Genomic DNA, 18123 nt, shown 5'->3' on the forward strand with positions numbered 1-18123 from the left:
GCCGAAATCAAGGTGCCCTTCCTATGTTTTTACTTCTGATTCCATTCTTCCACCCAGATCATAAACACCCCCCACAGGACAACCATGGAAAGGTTGTTACATGGATTAGACCTTTACTGTCCTGGAAATTCATTCATTCATTAAACACAGCTTTGAGTCCGGCATGCCATAGTTTTTTGCATGCCTACAATGGGCCAGGAATCAATGAAGAGTAACCCCCAATACAGCTTTGTATTGTTTATATTTTTTGTTTTCTGCATATTATGATGTTTTGATATCTTAAAAGCCTTTCTGGCTGGGGAGAAACTGCCCTTCCTGGAGCTAGAGGATTCCTAGAGATAGCAAAGGTCTCAGCCCAAAGCATACCTTTGAGATGCAAAGTAAAAAATTCAAAGCCACATACACTCTTTCTGGCCTATATATCCCAGGAAGCAATATTCCTCAACCTTAAGTACCCCAGGGCCAGATACCAGGCAACTGGGGACCACGCCTATAGCTAAGAGCCCACTGAAATTATTCAAAGTAGTATTCAATCCTGACCAAGCTTCCCCTTGCTCCTAATTTCTGTCTCCTAACCACGGGAGACAGTAACCACTAACAACTGGTTTCTCCAGTTGACCCTGTGTGGCATGGCATGCTTGCTCTTTCTAGGACTTGTGGTAGAGTAAAATCTGTTTTCCCGAGCCTCTCCTGTGTTCCCTCCTGTGACCATGCTGGACTGACCATCATGTAAGAGCTTCCTCCACGGGAATGCACACTCTAGTGCATGAGACAGACATTGATACGATAGAAATATGCCTGTAAATGTGAAATGATAGCCACGGTGCTCAGAGCAGTTCAACAGGGAGATCTGATCTAGGCCTGGGTAGGTCAGAGAAGGTCTCCTTGGGGAAATGATACATGGGGGAGATCTGAGAGGATGATCAGTAGAAATTAACGAGAGAGAACAGCATATATAGAGGCATCACAATAGGACCCGGTGCGTAGGATGACCAGCCATCTCACTTGTGTGAGGTTGAGTGGGTTGGGGTGAGTTCTGGGCACCAGATTTTCAGTTTGAAAACTGGGACAGTTCTGGGCAAAGCATTCTAAGTCCCCAGGGATGTGGGGTGAGGGGTAAGGGAGGAAAGGTAGTTTCTGGGACACGGGACCCTCATTAGTGATACTGGGAAATCTGTGGGCAAACCGGGATGAGGTGGTCACCCTGCATGGCACCTTCAGGAAACTGAGGAAGGTTCTTAGAGTGATTGCTCTCAGAAGCAGACCCTGAGAAGAGGATTCCGGTGCAAGTGGTTTATTTGGGAGGTGGAAGAGTAGGGGAATGGGGAAATGAGACAGGGGAGGGAAGGCAGCCAGTAAAGGGTACACTCTTGTATCAATATTCTCCAGAGAAATGCAACCCATAGGAGATATATGGATACATGATAGATAGATAGATAGATAGATAGATAGATAGATAGATGAGGAGATGGATAAAGAGGTGGGTATAGATGTACACAAAGATATTCATGTTAAGGAATTAATTCAACACAAATATGGGGCTAGCAAGTCCTAACTCTGTAGGGTAAACTGGCAGGCTGCAGACTCAGGCAGGAATTCCTGCAGTCTTGAGGCAGAATTTCTTCTTTGGGGAACCCCACTTTTGCTTTTTAGATCTTCAACTGATGAAAGCCCATCCATATCATTGGGAACAACCTCCCTTACTTAAAGTCAACTGATTGTAGATGTTAATCACATTTACCAAATACCTTCATAGCCACACTTTGATTAGTATTTGATTCAGTAACTAGGTACTACCTCACAGGAAATTAACCATCACAACTCTCAAGCCAGTGACCATGACAGGCAATGGGTTTAATTCTGCTGGCACACACTGGGGCACACACCTCAGGATGATCCACCCAGGTGAGGACCTTGGGCATTTACACCCCATCTCTCATCAGCCATTGTCTGAGGGCTGCTGGGGGTGGGAGACAGGTAGGCAAGGAGTTTGAGAGACCAGAGGAGACACTCAGGCAAAAAAGAGCAAGCCTGTGGTTGAAAGTCAGCAGACACACGCTAGAGTGGGGAGGATGAGAGGAAGGATGGAGCATGTGCCCCAGGATGGCCTCCGTGAGTGGAGCACACAGCACAAAGGAGAAAGAAACTCAACCATAAAGAGTCTTGCAGGCCATATGAGAACTGAAGTCTTAGGTTAAGAACCATTGGGGGCACCTGAGTGGCTTGGTTGGTTGAGTGTCCAACTCTTGATTTCAGCTCAGTTCATAATTTCATGATTCATGAGATCGAGCCCTGCCTGCATCAGGCTGTATGCTGACAGTATAGAACCTGATTGGGATTCTCTCTTTCTCCCTCCATCTCTACACCTCCCCCGCTTGTGCACACATGTGTGCTCACTCTCTAAATAAATAAATAAGTAAATATTAAAAAAATAAATAAACATTTAGAACAAAGAACAGTGGAAAGCCATTATATTGGGGGAGGTGGAGGCCCATGAGCAGCTTTGTGCTTTCAAAAGATCTTTAGGCTGCCGTGAAAACAATGGGAGTTGGAAAGGGGCAAAGAGGATACTGAGCCACTGGCTGGGAGGATCTTGCCGGAGTCCCGGTTGGATGGTGGCATCTGGGGGTAGGTGGTAACAGGGACAATGGAGAGAAGATGGTTGGTGGGGCCGTTTAGGCAACTAAAGCAACAGGTCTTGGTTATGGATCCGGGTTATTGGCAGTAGGGTAAAGGAGTGTATCAAAGCCAACCTTGCTCTAGTTTTTGTTTTTTAATTTAAAAACTTTTATTCGTTTCTTTACTCATTTTGATAGCTGGGGCTCCAGTATGGACCAAACAGCCCAGAAGTTGCCTGCAACCAGTTTGGTTATGAAAATGACCTTAAGCTGACCTTACCTGCTGCTTGAGCTGTTTCCACATCCTAAGATGCTTATTGCACAACCAGAAACCTCCTGTTGAAAATACAGCTGGAAGCCAGCGTAAATGGAGGGTAACGTGGCAAACATTCCTCTGGTCCCTCAGCGTGAGGGCACATCCTGTAATGAGACCAGCAGTGGCTTGAGGATGAGAAATCAGACACCCAGATCCTGCCACCTTGAAACAGGTACCCTTAACCCTCTCACCTTCATTGTCCCAAACATTGGATGTTCCCTGAAAACCACCTGTTTTCTGTGTCCTATTTTGTTTTGTCCACTGTGCAGAACAAAGGATGGATTTACCCACTCTCTGGGGGGGAGGGGATGAGATGGGAAGAGCAATGTCACATTGGGACTTTCCCAGGTGTCCTTGGTTTGGTTTTGCTTTTTAATGTTTGCTTATTTATGAGAGAGTGACCATGCAAGCGGGGAGGGGCAGAGAGAGAGAGGGGGACAGAGAATCCGAAGCAGGCTCTGTGCCAACAGCTTTGGTGCTGATGGCAGTGAACCCGATGTCAGGCTCGGACTCATGAACTGCGAGATCATGACCTGAGCTGAAGTCAGGTGCTCAACCGACTGAGGCCCCCAGGTGTCCCCAGTTGTCCTTGGTTTTAAGATGGCAGGCATGATGAGAAAGCACCAGACGGTGGTGACGTAGTTGCAGGAAACTGGAACCCCCCCCCCCCCCACCGTGTCTTATGCCAGGAACATCTTCCTCTGCATGGGACCTTGGCCTAGCTGGCAAACAAGAGGATAGGAACAGAGAGTCTTATGAGCAGACCATACAAATGACTAGAAAACCAAACTGGTCTTTAATTTCCATTGGCATCTGATCTGAGGGCTGTAGTGTTTCTTACATCACCTCCAACCACGGGGCTCAAGCTGGAAATGTAAGGATGTGTGTGTAGAAGTCCCCTTATGATTCACACCTCCCAGTATTCATGTCTTTGGGTAGTCCTCTCCCATGTTGTACTATGATCGGTCTGTAGACAGAATATGGCTTTCAAAGAGTTCATGTCTTAATCCCTGGGACCTGTGATTATGTTATGTTATGTGGCAAGGGGGAATTAAGGTTGAGGATGGAATTAAGATTGCCAGTCAGTTGAGGGAAACTGAAGAGTCAGAACCAGGGAGATCGCTTTATTAGAAAGATTCTACTGGACATGGCTGGCTTTGAACATGGAAGAAGGCATGAACCAAGAGATTCAGGCAGCCTCTAGAAGCTGGAAAGACAAGGACATGGATTCTCCTCTCCACCTCCAGAATGAACACAGCCCTGCCCACACCTTGGCGTTAGCTTGGTGAAACCTATGTCAGACTTCTGACATCCAGAACTGTAAAATGATAAATCTGTGTTGTTTTAAGCCACCAAATTTGTGGTAATTTGTTACAGGAACAACATATAACTTAGGAAAAGGAATACTAATACATGATGCGTTCAATAAATATTTGTGAAATTGAATGAACAAAAAGTCTCCACTAAATCCCCTGCTTTGTTTCACCTTAGGGTGAGTCAGAACCCCTTTAAGACCCTCATGACCCTCAGCCCACCATTCCAAACTCATTGGCTCCCCCACTCCTGCAAGAATCCATTTGGATGCCTTGCTTCACCCCAGCTTGGCCATACCATTCTTGCGCTGGTGTGCATTTAAATTTTCATATGCTGTTCCCTCTTCTGGGATCCTCACTCCCCGCCCCCCCCTCACTTGGGAACACCTCACTCTTCAAGATTCAGTTCAAATGTCACCTCCAGATGACCTTCCCTAGCTACTCAGGTCAGAATTAGCACCCACCATAACTTTCTGTATTATCTGTGTCCTGACATTCATTATCTTGTGCTGCATTAAGCATCTTGCCCATCTGACTCCAACCACCTCATAGAGGAGACCTCCACAGGTGGGTTCTGTATCCTAGTCACCCTTGCATGTACTTGGGATAAGGAATCTAGCGACGGAACCACACTCTCAAAGGCTACAAACTAGCTGAAGCATCCCGATATTTCCTTCTTTGAACACTCTTCCAGAGATTCGATTCATCTCTGAGTCACCTCTTAAAAAAATTAAAAAAAGACAAATGTAAGCAATGTTTTCTTGATTATAATAGTAATACCTGATCATTGACTCGTGCTTAGGAATCACAGAAATCTACCCAGAGGAAGATAAATTCCCACTCAGACCACCGCCATCATCCGTAAACCCACCACCCATCAAAATGCATAGCTAACATTTCTCTAGTTCTTAATGTGCTGCCGGGCACCAGGCTGAACACTCTGCTGGGGAGGTTCCGTCATCATCCCCATGTACAGATGGAGAAACTGAGGCTGGGGACATTCAGAGGGAGAGTCCCAGTATATGCGCTTTACTCCTTAAGGGTCCACACCTGGTTTCATTAACAGGCAGCAGGGGAGTCTCTCTTTGTCATCCATGTGCTACGTGTGGGGGGTTTTCATCCCTAATCAGCATGAGCTCCTATCTCTCAAATTAGAAGCTTGAAAAGCAAAGATAAAGACTTGAAAGGAAGATTTATGCCACAAGAAGCAAACTCAGAGGACTTTAGGGACCAGGCACATTCCTTAATTGGGGAATCTGGGACAAGTAGTTTTTTCCCAGTTTACACCTGAGCTTTTAATAATGTTATGTTGGTGGTGGTATTTTAACCATACGCAAGTTTGAATTTTTATGCCACCAAATCCATGGCTTTTTTTTTTTCCTTCTTTTATGTTTTCTGGGTTTCCTTCTGGGCTTTGCAAGCCCTTCTTCGCTCCCAGATTACAAGACTGCCTTCTTCCAGTGTCCTTGGGGTGTTCCATGTTTTGTTTTTCTTACGTACAAATTTTAAAGCTAACCAATCTTTTAAAATATTTGAGGTGAGGGATTCCTGGGTGGCTCAGTTAGCTGAGCATCTGACTCTTGATTTCGGCTCAGGTCATAATCCCAGGATTGTGGGTTTGAGCCCCTCATCAGGCTCTGAACTGAGAGTGGAGTCTGCTTGAGATTCTCTCTTTCTCGCTCTGCCCCTCTACTGCTTGTGCTCTCTCACTCATGTGTGCTCTCTCTCTCTCAAATAAAAACAAAATAAAATAAAATAAGATGTAAAATAAAATAAAATATTTGAGGTGAGATCTTATTTTTCCTAAACAAAAAGTCAATGTCTCATGCTTTTGTTAGCATGTCACCATCGATCTGAAAAGCCATGTTTTTATTCTTTTTATTTTTCTTTTTAAAAAAATGTTCATTTATTGGGGCGCCTGGGTGGCTCAGTTGGTTAAGCGTCTGACTCCAGCTCAGGTCATGATCTCACAGTCTGTGAGTTCAAGCCCCGCGTGAGGCTCTGTGCTGACAGCTCAGAATCTGGAGCCTGCTTCTGATTCGGTGTCTCCCACTCTCTCTGCCCCTCCTCCACTCGTGCTGTGTCTCTCTCACTCTCAAAAATGAATAAATGTTTAAAAAATAAAATATTTTTTAAAAATGTTCATTTATTTATTTTGAGAGAAAGAGAGAGTGTAAGCAGGGGAGAAGCAGAGAGAGAGAATCCCAACCAGGTTCTGTGCACTGTCAGTGTAGAGCCCCATGTGGGGCTCAATCCCATGAACCGTGGGGTCATGACCTGAGCCAAAATCAAAAGTCAGACGCTTAGGGGCGCCTGGGTGGCTCAGTCGGTTAAGCGGCCGGCTTCAGCTCAGGTCATGATCTCGCTGTCCGTGAGTTCGAGCCCCGCGTCGGGCTCTGTGCTGACAGCTCAGAGCCTGGAGCCTGTTTCGGATTCTGTGTCTCCCTCTCTGACCCTCCCCCATTCATGCTCTGTCTCTCTCTGTCTCAAAAATAAATAAACGTTAAAAAAAAAAAAAAAGTCAGACGCTTAACTGACTGAGCCACCCAGGCACCCCTGAAAAGCCATGCTTTTAAAGAAAAAAAGTTTATGATGGAAGAGCTCAAATTTTAAAAAGGTAGTATAATGGTAGAATGATCCCCCAAATACCTATCTCCTGACTTCAACACTTCTCACTCTAAGACGAATTTTTAAAAAAATTGTGGCAAAATACATTTAACACAACATCTGTCATCTTAATCATTCTGAAGTGTACTGTTCAGTCATATTAAGTGTTTTCACATTGTGCAAACCATCTCCTCGAAACTAGGGGTTGTTTTATACTTTAACAGCCTTATCTATTTGGACTGGTTCTGGGTTGACTCATCTCTTTGTTTAGAACTGCACTACCCACTGTACTGCTTTGCTTATTTTATTTTAAAAATTATCACATAAGTACAGGCGCCTGGGTGGCTCAGTTGGTTAAGCATCCGACTTCGACTCAGGTCATGATCTCACAGTTTGTGGGTTCAAGTCCCGCATTGGGCTCTGAGCTGGTATCTCAGAGCTGGAGCCTGCTTCAGATTCTATGTCTCCCTCTCTGCCCCTCCCCAACTCATGCTCGATCTCTCCCTCTCAAAAATAAATAAACATTAAAATTTTTTTTTAAGTATCATACAAGTAAACAGTTCTATGAATTTTAACATATATATGTGTGTGTGTCTATATGTGTGTGTATATATATGTGCATATATATATAGATAGATAGATTCGTGTGACCATCGCCACAAACGAAAACACTTTCTTCACCCTGGAAAACTCTCTCGGACCACCCCTCTATAGTCTTTCCCTCCCACTCACTAAGTGGCCACCAATGCATTCTTCATCAACATAGTTTAGTCTTTTGCAGAATGTGGTATACAGGGAATCATACAGTTAGTAATATCTGGAGATTGGCTTTAATCACTCAGCATACTGACTTTGAGATCGATTTAAGTTGTCATGGTTTTCAGCAGTGCGTCCCCCACTGTCGCTGAGGGTGTCCCATTGGATGGCTGTCCCTCACAGAGCTGCTGTACCACAGTTTTAAGTGGATTTTGGTGTCTGATCTGGTGCCTGCTTGGCAAGTTGCCTGTCCATCAACATTGCTCCCATTATATTGTTTCCTCTGTGTCTTGACTATTCTAGATACTAATTCCTAGGTCTGCTGTGGTTTCCGTTGCTATTGTGAGTGACTCCTTCAGCCATTCCATTATCCAGACTAGAAAACTCAGAGATGTTCTAGGAACAAACTTAAAAACAGTGCAAGACCCTTTTGAAGAAAATTAGAAAACTACACAGACAGAGCTGAAGAAAGACTTTAATGCATGATAAGACACGTTTCTGGATGTGAAGACTCAGCTATGGAAAAATATCCATTCTTTCCAAATTAATTGAGGTATTTTGTAGCTCTAGTAGATTTCCACCTTTTTCATCACTGTTTTCAAATTAATGGCATAAAATAAGTGATTTTTTATTTTTAATTTTTTTTTTCGAGAGGGCACAAGTGAGCAAGGGGCAGAGAAAAAGAGGGAGAGAGAGAGAAAGAGACACGCAGGGCTCACCCGAAGCGGGGTTCATGTTTACCCAATGTAAGGCTCAAACTCACGAACCGTGAGATCATGACCTGAGGTGAAGTCAGATTAACTTACTGACTGAGCCACCCAGGTGCCCCGTGACTTTTTATCTTTTATTCATTTATATTTTAAACTTTATTTATTTATTTATTTTGAGAGAGACAGAGATAGCGCAAGTGGGGGAGGGGCAGAGAGAGAGAGGGAGAGAGAGAGAATCCCAAGCAGGCTCCGAGCTGTTAGTGCAGACCCCTGTGTGGGGCTTGAACTCATGAACTGTGAGATCATGACCTGACTGAAAACCAAGAGTCAGATGGTTAACCAACTGGAGCCTCCCAGGTGCCCCAAATAAGTGAGTTTTAAAGAAAAAACTGTGTTAATTTCCTCTCTATCATGACTCCCATTCCTTTTTCTCTTTCCAAAAGCTGTCTTTGTATTTTCTTCATTTTTGGCTTGCCTTCACTGTAATCTGAGTATGTCTGGAGGCTCACGTAGCTGATCTCGGAGCAGCTTCACATTCCAGAAGCATACTGTAGCAGGCACAAGTCATTTGGAAAGCCATTCCAACCTTTCTTCCCATCTCATGAAATATCCCTAAGAGGCAGGAAGGGGATTTTATTTTATTTTACTTTATTTTATTTTATTTTTGCTTTTTTTTTCAATATATGAAATTTGTTGTCAAATTGGTTTCCATACAACACCAAGTGCTCATCCCAAAAGTGCCCTCCTCAGTACCCATCACCCACCCCCCATCAACCCTCAGTTTGTTCTCAGTTTTTAAGAGTCTCTTATGCTTTGGCTCTCTCCCACTCTAACCTCTTTTTTTTTTTTCCTTCCCCTCCCCATGGGTTTCTGTTAAGTTTCTCAAGATCCACATAAGAGTGAAAACATACGGTATCTGTCTTTCTCTGTATGGCTTATTTCACTTAACATCACACTCTCCAGTTCCATCCACATTGCTACGAAGGGCCATATTTCATTCTTTCTCATTGCCACGTAGTATTCCACTGTGTATATAAACCACAATTTCTTTATCCATTCATCAGTTGATGGACATTTAGGCTCTTTCCATCATTTGGCTATTGTTGAAAGTGCTGCTATAAACATTGGGGTACAAGTGCCCCTATGCATCAGTACTCCTGTATCCCTTGGGTAAATTCCTAGCAGTGCTACTGCTGGGTCATAGGGTAGGTCTATTTTTAATTTTTTGAGGAACCTCCACACTGTTTTCCAGAGTGGCTGCACCAATTTGCATTCCCACCAACAGTGCAAGAGGGTTCCCGAGGAAGGGGATTTTAATCTTGCACCGTCTTTAAGGATCACTGCTGCCTCCAGGGGCTCCAATGCGCCCTCCCGCACTGCCAGCTCAGCCTTCGCTCCAGTCCCACATCATCACCCCCTGTCTCCATTCCTTGCTTTCTTTCGATGTTGCACTATAGGATTGGTTATAATGACATTAGCTATCACATTACTAGAATGTAGCGGGGAGAGGAAGGAGCTAGATGTAAAATACGTAAAGACAGAATTTTTTTTCCAAAATGTTTATTTAGTTTTGAGAGAGAGAGAGAGAGAGAGAGAGAGAGAGACAGAGCATGAGCAGGGAAGGGACAGAGAGAGAGGGAGACACAGAATCCAAAGCAGGCTCCAGGCTCTGAGTTGTCAGCACAGAGCCCGACGTGGGACATGAACCCCCGAACTGCAAAATCATGACCTGATCCGAAGTCGATGCTTAACTGACTGAGCCACCCAGGTGCCCCCATAAAGACAGGATTTTTAAAAGTGGGTCAGAAAAAAAGGAGTTTGTGACCACACACACACACACACACATGCTCACTCACATCATTTTATTGACTGGTCCTTTCAAATAAGCAGTGCTTGGTTTTACTACTTCTGTTCTGTTTCCTTTCTTTTTCCCAACTCCTGTTTGTAATTTTGTACATTTTCTCCCTCTGCTTTCTTTTGATTTGTTTTGTTTTACTTTCACTATTTTTTTTCTTTTTTTTTATGTTTATTTACTTATTTACAATAAGAGAGAGTGTGTGCAGGGAAGGGGCAGAGACAGAGGGAGAGAGAGAGAATCCCGAGCAAGTTCCAAGCTGTCAGCACAGAACCCAATGTGGGGCTCCATCCCACAAACCATGAGGATCATGACTTGAGCTGAAATCAAGAGTCAGGTGCCCAACTGACTGAGTCACCCAGGCACCCCTACTTTCCTTGATTTCTTGAGTTGAATGCCCAGCTCACTAATTTTAGAATTGCTTGTTTATCAATAAAAGCATTTAAGGCCAGGCGGCTTCCTCTGAATACCACCTTGGCGACATTCTCCAAAGCCGTTGATGGCTTCATGGGCATTTGGATGGCAAAGTCCCCTGTACTTAGAAAGGACCATCTGTGCCACATGAAACCTGGGAACCAACTAGGGCCCTACAGGCTGAGTCAGGACCCAAAGTCAGCAGGGTGTTGTTCTGCCCTCCTTCAGGGAGATACTCTGTAGGGGACATGGAACAGTGTTGCAGGGACTTCCTCTTCTAATCCAAACACCTCTGATGAATGTCACAGGGAACAGATATCAAATAGGGGTATTTCCTGTCCTTCCCAAAGCCTCTCTGAGCATCCCCTCTCTCCTCAACAAGCAAGGGATAGGCCCTTTGGGCATCATTTCAGTTTATGTGGAGCTCAGGAGTGGGGCAGATGGGTGGTGTGTGGTATTCCTTTCAACCTGGTCCAAACTGGACAATATTTTTCAGAGTTTTATGTTATGAGGTTGAGACCTTTTTTTTAAAAAAAATGTTTATTTTTGAGAGAGAGAGAGAGTGAGCAGGGGAAGGGCAGGGAGAGAGGGAGACACAGAATCTGAGGCAGGCTCCAGGCTGCACAGAGCCCGATGCAGTGCTCAAACTCATGAACCATGAGATCATGACCTGAGCCGAAGGCGGATGCTTAACCGACTGAGCCACCCAGGTGCCCTGAGGTTGAGACCTTTTTAAGTTCAACATAGATGGTAGGGTTTGTTTTTTTTTCTCTATTACGAAGTTCTTTTGATTGTGTATCTGAAAGGGTTTTTGTTCTTATTTTGGTTTTAGAACATACACTTTGTATTAGTAGGGACTCTTTTTTTTATTAAAACAATTTTTTTGTTTATGTTTTTATTTTATTTTTGAGAGAGAGAGAGAGAGAGAGAGAGAGAGACAGACCGTGAGTGGGGAAGGGGCAGAGAGAGAGGGAGACACAGAATCTGAAGCAGGCTCCGCTCTGAGCTGTTGGCACAGAGCCTGACATGAGGCTTCAACTCACAGATGGTGAGATCATGACCTAAGCCAAAGTCGGACACTGAACCGATTGAGCCACCCAGGTGCCCCAGTAGGGACTCTAAATGTGACAGAGACTTGACCCAGACTGGCTTGTGTCAGAAAAAGAGAATTTACTGAAACGAACCAATATTCATATTAACAGAAAATACACGTATTTACGTGTCCTGCTAGACTAGGTGCTGATGTCCTCAGAAACCCTTCTCTGTGTCTTCATATTCTGGCTCTTTCCTGTGTGTCCGTGGCTCCAATCCCCTCTTGTCCCAATGTGCAGATCCAGAACCGACTCATTTGCCTGCCTGGTCATGTGCAGCTGGTCCTGGATCAATCACGAAATGGAATCCTCTGCTTGAGGTCATGGATGCTAGTCTGTTAGAACCCCCAGTGTCCAGTTGTTACATGCCCACCCCTCTTCCTAAAACATCTCTCTAACCATAGCCAGCCATCTTACAATCTTACCGTTGACCTAGCAAGGTGGAAAAAGTCTTCCCTCTCAGCTTGGCTCTCTTTAAAAACCTGTTTCCAGAGAGCTCCCTTTCTCCCATACCTTGTGTTCCAGCCACAGCAAACTACTCCCCATTTCTAAACAAACGTGTACTTTTTACTTCTCTGCTTTGCACATGTTCTTTTGCTGGGAATACCCTCTTCCCCCTTACTTATGCTTTATGATCCTAGGTCATGCCCAGGAATTACGAGGTAGCTTGTCCACTTCCTCCCTGGGCTCCTGCCCGCATCTGCACTCACGCTTCTCCAGAGCCTGGACAGGACTGAATCATGCCTAACAGTTGCTCCTTGAAGACCTCAGAACTGGACCCCTGAGGGCTCAGGCTTTGCCTCACTAATTTCCATGTGGTGTCTAGAGTGTAAATAGGTGTTCCCTAAACGTCTGTTGACAGAACGTGTGGATGTGGTCAGCTGTCCACACCCTTCTGATTATTTGATGTTTTTGTGCACTATAGGTTCCTATGGGTTTTTAGTCCCAACAGCCAGTACCTTCAACCCTGTGTTGAAGGGCTACCCCTGAGGCTGCCAGAACCTGCTTGTCCTGCATGCTCTAAAGGACCAGAAATGCCTAAAAGTTTCATGCCCTGGGGATGGCCCTTAATCAAAGACTATCAGTGAGGCTGTGGGGATACTCCAGCTCCTTTGTCCTCAAGTGACCATTATAGGTATGACCCCTACTATCCCCAAAGCTCCCCTGAAGGGTTGAGCCATCTTTCAGCTCTGTGTGACTTGACTTGATTACACCCCTTGCTTGACCTCCTTCGTCTCCCCAGCCACGGCTCCCCTCCCCTCCCCATTTCCTCTGTTCGAGGAGGGGTTGGAGAACACAACCTAATAAATCACCTACATACAAATCCTGGTCTCATGTCCCCAGATCTGCTTCTGGGGAACCCAGTCTAAGACAGAGCTGATGAGTCAATGAACAGAAGGAAAGTATAATGAATTCAGAAATCAATAACTATTTGTTGAACACTACTGCATGGAAGGAATGGAAGCAGTCGGTTAAGCATCCAACTTTGGCTCAGGTCATGATCTCATGGTTCGTGAGTTCGAGCCCCACGTCAGGCTCTGTGCTGACATCTCAGAGCCTGGAGCCTGCTTTCAGATTCTGTCTCTCTCTCTTTCTCTGACCCTCCTCTGCCCGCGCTTTGTGTTTCTCTCTCTCAAAAATAAATAAACGTTAAATTTTTTTTTAAATGAAGAGTAGGCAGGTATATGGCTCAAGGAAGGAGGGATGGCTCTGGCATGGTGGGGAGGGATGTCTGAGGCTAGTCAGACTTCACAGGCAGAAGTAAGACTGTCTGAGCCTTGAAGGAAAGAGAAGACGGCACCAAGAAAGGCTTAGTGAGTACAGCAGTGTGGCGAGATTAAAATGGTGAGACTTTAAAGACAGGAGGTGAAGACTTGGAATCCACTCAAATGAGTTTGGACTTTATCTCATAAAGTGATTGGGGGAGGGGGGTCAACATTAATTTATTCATTCAACAAGCATTTATGGAGCTTAACACGTGGCACACCCAGACAGGAACATGATGTACTGTAGGAGGGGTGATCTTTCGCTGAACTGCCTGTTCTGGACACCAGAATCTTGACTATATATATTAGTTGGCTCCACCTATAATTTCTGGATAGAGTTTTTTTTTCTTACATAATTTTGTCATGTATGTATATGTTTTTCTGATCGTAAAACAAAACATCATCATCATAAAAAAAAATCAAGCATTTGAAGGACTGTGCATGGAAGGGAAAGAAGGATCTTCTATTCAAGGAGAGGAGTGGAAGTCTGTTTGAAGGGGGTTGGGCTGGCCCTCACCCCATGGAGGCTGGTTGGAAGTAGAAAGTCCCCACGTTGGGTTTGGGCTTGCAGTCCCCAGAAGCAATTATGAGAAAGAGCCTTGGCAGGCAACTTCCAGGCTGTGTTTCTGATTTTCTGCAAGCATTTTTACGTTTGGTTCAATATCTTCATTTTTGAGAAAGAGAGAGAGAGAGAGAGAGAGAGAATATGAGCAGGAGAGAGGGGCAGAAGGAAAGAGAGAGAATCTTAAGCAGCCTCCATGCTCAGCGCAGAGCCTGACGCAGGGCTCAATCTTACGACCCTGGGATCATGACCTGAGCCAAAATCAAGAGTTGGATGCTCAACCGACTGAGCCACCCTGGCGCCTGTCTTCATTATGCTTTGAAAGGAGGTTAAAGCTAGGTTAAGCCTGTGTCTAATTAAGATGGGGTGACGACTGCGAAACAGATGGCTGAAGATGAACTGTGAAGTCTTGAGTAACAGCAGTTCTCAGCAAGAGGAGCTGATGGAAGTGGCAGGGGACTTGGAGAGGAAGCTTCTAAACATTCCTTGGAGAGCCAGGATAGGGGTGGGGGAAGACTGCACTTTCTGCTACCTGGGAGAGTTGGGGATTGTAGTCATCATACTATGAACATTTTTAAAATGTGACTTGATTTGGTAGGCATGGGTGAGTGATGTCTGGAGCACTCTTTCTTGCATATGTTTTACATTTTATTAGAATGTTCCACAAAGGTTGTGCCTGTTTATAGAACCACCAACAGACGATTAGACCACTCATTCCTCTGCATCCTCACACACACTAGTTTTACCAGGTTTTATTCTTTGCCAGTTCAATGGGTGAAATTGAACAAAATTATTGTCGTAACTTAAACTTACTCATTAGTACGGCTGAGCATCTTTGGGATAGTTTTTCCATCATTTTTATTCCTTCTGGACCATCCTTGTTTGTTTATGCATTTCTTATTGATTTGTAAGAACTCTTTGCATATAAATGATTTTGTCTAGTTTGTGTGACATATCTTGTAAATGATGTTCCCAGTTGAATACAAATTAAATAATTATTACGAGGATGTTTCTTTCAATATTCATAACAATAACTGTACTTTTTTTGTTAGTTATAATTATTAATTCTTTACCTTTCATTCTCTTTAGACTTGGTTCTATGTTCATTTGTCCATGCATTTGTTCGTCATCTTGGTTTATCTTCCAGTTGGCCACATTTTGTGTCCTCGAGTAATTTTTCCAGAATGAGTCATAGCGTTCTAAGACCTGAGTTCTTCCATATCTGAAAATGTCCTTTGGTTCTATTTCCACGTGAGTAATAAACAGGATATAGAATTTAGCACTCTATTGATGTTGCTTGTGGCATTCCAGGTGAGGGCGAAAAAATGGGAATGAGTAAGGAGAATGGAGAATAGAAGGAGTGAATTATGTGAATCAGAACTGAATGGAAGATAGAATTTGAGATAGAGGCTGTGGTCAGCTTTTGAAGGCCCCTCAAAGCCAAGAGAGAGGGAGCTGAAGGCATCTGATGGGAGGGAGAACACCCACACAGCCAGCTTTTAAAAAGATTAGCTGGGCAGAGGTAATGGGAAGGATTAGAGGGGAAGACAAAGGAATGTTTTATTATCAGTTAGGAATAAATGTGGCTACAAGTCCCAGAAAGTGATAAGTAGAAGTTGATTTATATCACATAACAAGGGGTCCAGAAGAGCAGGGACTAGTGTTGGTTTCGTTGCTCATTGATGTTGGGCTGATGTCATTGCAGTTCTCTTGGCCTTTTCCTCATGGTGGCAATATGGCTGCCACAGCTCCATACTTCCTGTTTTCATTCAAGGCACAAGAGGGAGGGAAGCGGAGGTATGGTCACAGCCGACTCATTTTATTAGAAAAGCAAAAACTTCCCAGAACTCTCCCCATCCCAGCAGATGTTTATATCTCAATGGCCAGAGCTCTGTCATTTGTTCATATTATCTGCAAGGGAGGCTGAGAAGGCAAGTTCTTTATCTGGGCTCATTTCATCAGAAAAATAGGGAATGGATATTTACAGGCAACTGAAAGGGTCTGCCAGAACACAAAAAGTACCACCACCGTCCCCCCCCCCTCAATTTTAAAAAACCAAATAAATAAATTGGACTACATTTAAAATAAAAACTTTTGTCTGTTCATCAGATAAACACCATGAAGGCAAACAGCACTGGGGAAAAAAAAAAGATGCTGACAAAGGAATTGTAGTCAGAATACACAAGGATCTACAAATCGATAATAAAAAAGACAACCTAATAGAGAACAACAAGGCAATAGAAAAACAGTCACTTCACAAAAGAGAGTATCTGAATGGTCCATAAACGTTTAAAAATGTGCTATCATTAGTTATCAGGAAAATACCCATTAAAACCACAGTGAGTTACCATTATACAGCCACCAGTATGGCTTAAATGAAAGATACAAATTAGCAATTGTGGAGGAGGATGTGGGCTCTCGTGCCCTGCTGGCGGGAGTAAAAATTGATGCAATGACTATGAAAGTCACTTCAGTCTGCTAAGACTGGTCTTAGGTATACTCCATGACCCAGCAATTCCACTTTCAACAGAAACAGCCAGCAAAAGGAAAACATGTACATATAAATACAGGTGTGTGTATTTACTTATTTAGTTAATGAGGGACGTGTGCTAGAATGTTCAGTAGCAGAACCACTTGCAATTGCTCCAGACTGGAAGCTACCGCATGCCTATCATCAGAACACATAAATAAATTGTGGTATATTCATCCATGGGAATACTATCAACAATGATCATGAACCCCTTATGAATGCATGCAGCCACACATATGACCTTGAACCTAATGCTGAGCAAAGAGGTCATACAGTATATACTGTATGTTTGCATATATGTCATATTCAGACACAGGAGAAACCAGACTACGCTGTTAGAAGTCAGGACAGTAGTTACTGTTGGTGGGGAAAGGGCAGGAAGGGCGGGGTATTAGTGACTGAGAGGGGACAGAAAGGCCGGCGGGGGGTTACTGGTGATGTTCTCTTTCTTGAGCCGGGTGTTGGTTGTACAGTTGTGTTCCATCTGTGACAGTTTGTCATGTTGCATATTTATGCCGTGTGTGCATTGCTTTTTCTGTGTGTAGGTTATACTTCAATGAAGAAAACTAAGGTTTTTAAAAAGTGACTGCCACACCAGACGGTGTGTGTGGTCCCCTGCATGGTCTCCCCTAACTATGGAAGGCTCTGCCCACTGTACCTGGACCCTTTGGATCTGTCATTCTAATGCAGGTATTCAGCAGCACCAACGCTGCCCCTGCCCTAAGTCAACCAAACTGGCTTCTAGTTCAACCGATAGAGCAGATGTCAGTTACTCCGTAAAATTGCTATTTATCGCAGGGGTCCCACAGTCAAATGCCAACAGGAGCCAAGCAGGTTACATAAAAAAATGAGGTGGCCAGTAATCACAATAAGTAGTGTGTGTGTGGGTGGTGCCTGAGTGGGTCAGTTGGTGAAGCCTCTGACTTTTGATTTAGACTCAGGTCAAGATCTCACAGTTTGTGGGGTCGAGCCTCGCATCAGGCTCTGCGCTGACAATGAAGAGCCTGCTTGGGATTCTCTCTCTCCCTCTTTGCCTGTCCCCACCCCCAAATAAATAAATCAACATTTTTTTTTAACGTTTATTTATTTTTGAGACAGAGAGAGACAGAGCATGAATGGGGGAGGGGCAGAGAGAGGGAGACACAAAATCCGAAGCAGGCTCCAGGCTCTGCGCCATCAGCCCAGAGCCTGACGCGGGACTCGAACTCACAGACCGCGAGATCGCGACCTGAGTTGAAGTCGGACGCTCAACCGACTGAGCCACCCAGGCGCCCCAACATTTTTTTTTTTTTTTAAAGATGTGGTGGGGATGGCGGGGAACTGCTTCTAGGGTAGGTATTTGACTGGAGCTCTAGCTGATTAATGAGTTTCAGAATGTGGCCCCAGGCAAGTCAGATTTTCCAGAATTTTTTTTAAGTTTATTTATTTATTTTTCAGAGAAAGAGAGAGAGAGAGAGAACCAAAGGGGCAGAGAGAGAGAGGGAGAGAGAAGGAATCCCAAGCAGGCTCCATGCTGACGGCACGTGGAGCCTCATTCGGGGCTCAGACTCACAAACTGTGAGACCATGACCTGAGCTGAAGTCAT

General features: G+C 44.4%; 1 long non-coding RNA gene across 1 annotated transcript in view; it reads left to right on the forward strand.

Moving 5' to 3' along the window:
• The window catches only part of LOC122209446, a 32534-nt gene extending 29423 nt beyond the window's left edge, over window positions 1–3111 (forward strand). The window contains exon 4 of the long non-coding RNA XR_006197605.1: window positions 2817–3111. This is a non-coding gene — a long non-coding RNA (uncharacterized LOC122209446). The remainder of the gene's footprint in view (window positions 1–2816) is intronic.
• The last annotated feature ends 15012 nt before the right edge of the window (window positions 3112–18123 follow it).

This window comes from Panthera leo, chromosome E3 (assembly GCF_018350215.1).
Source record: "Panthera leo isolate Ple1 chromosome E3, P.leo_Ple1_pat1.1, whole genome shotgun sequence".
Taxonomy (NCBI): domain Eukaryota; kingdom Metazoa; phylum Chordata; class Mammalia; order Carnivora; family Felidae; genus Panthera; species Panthera leo.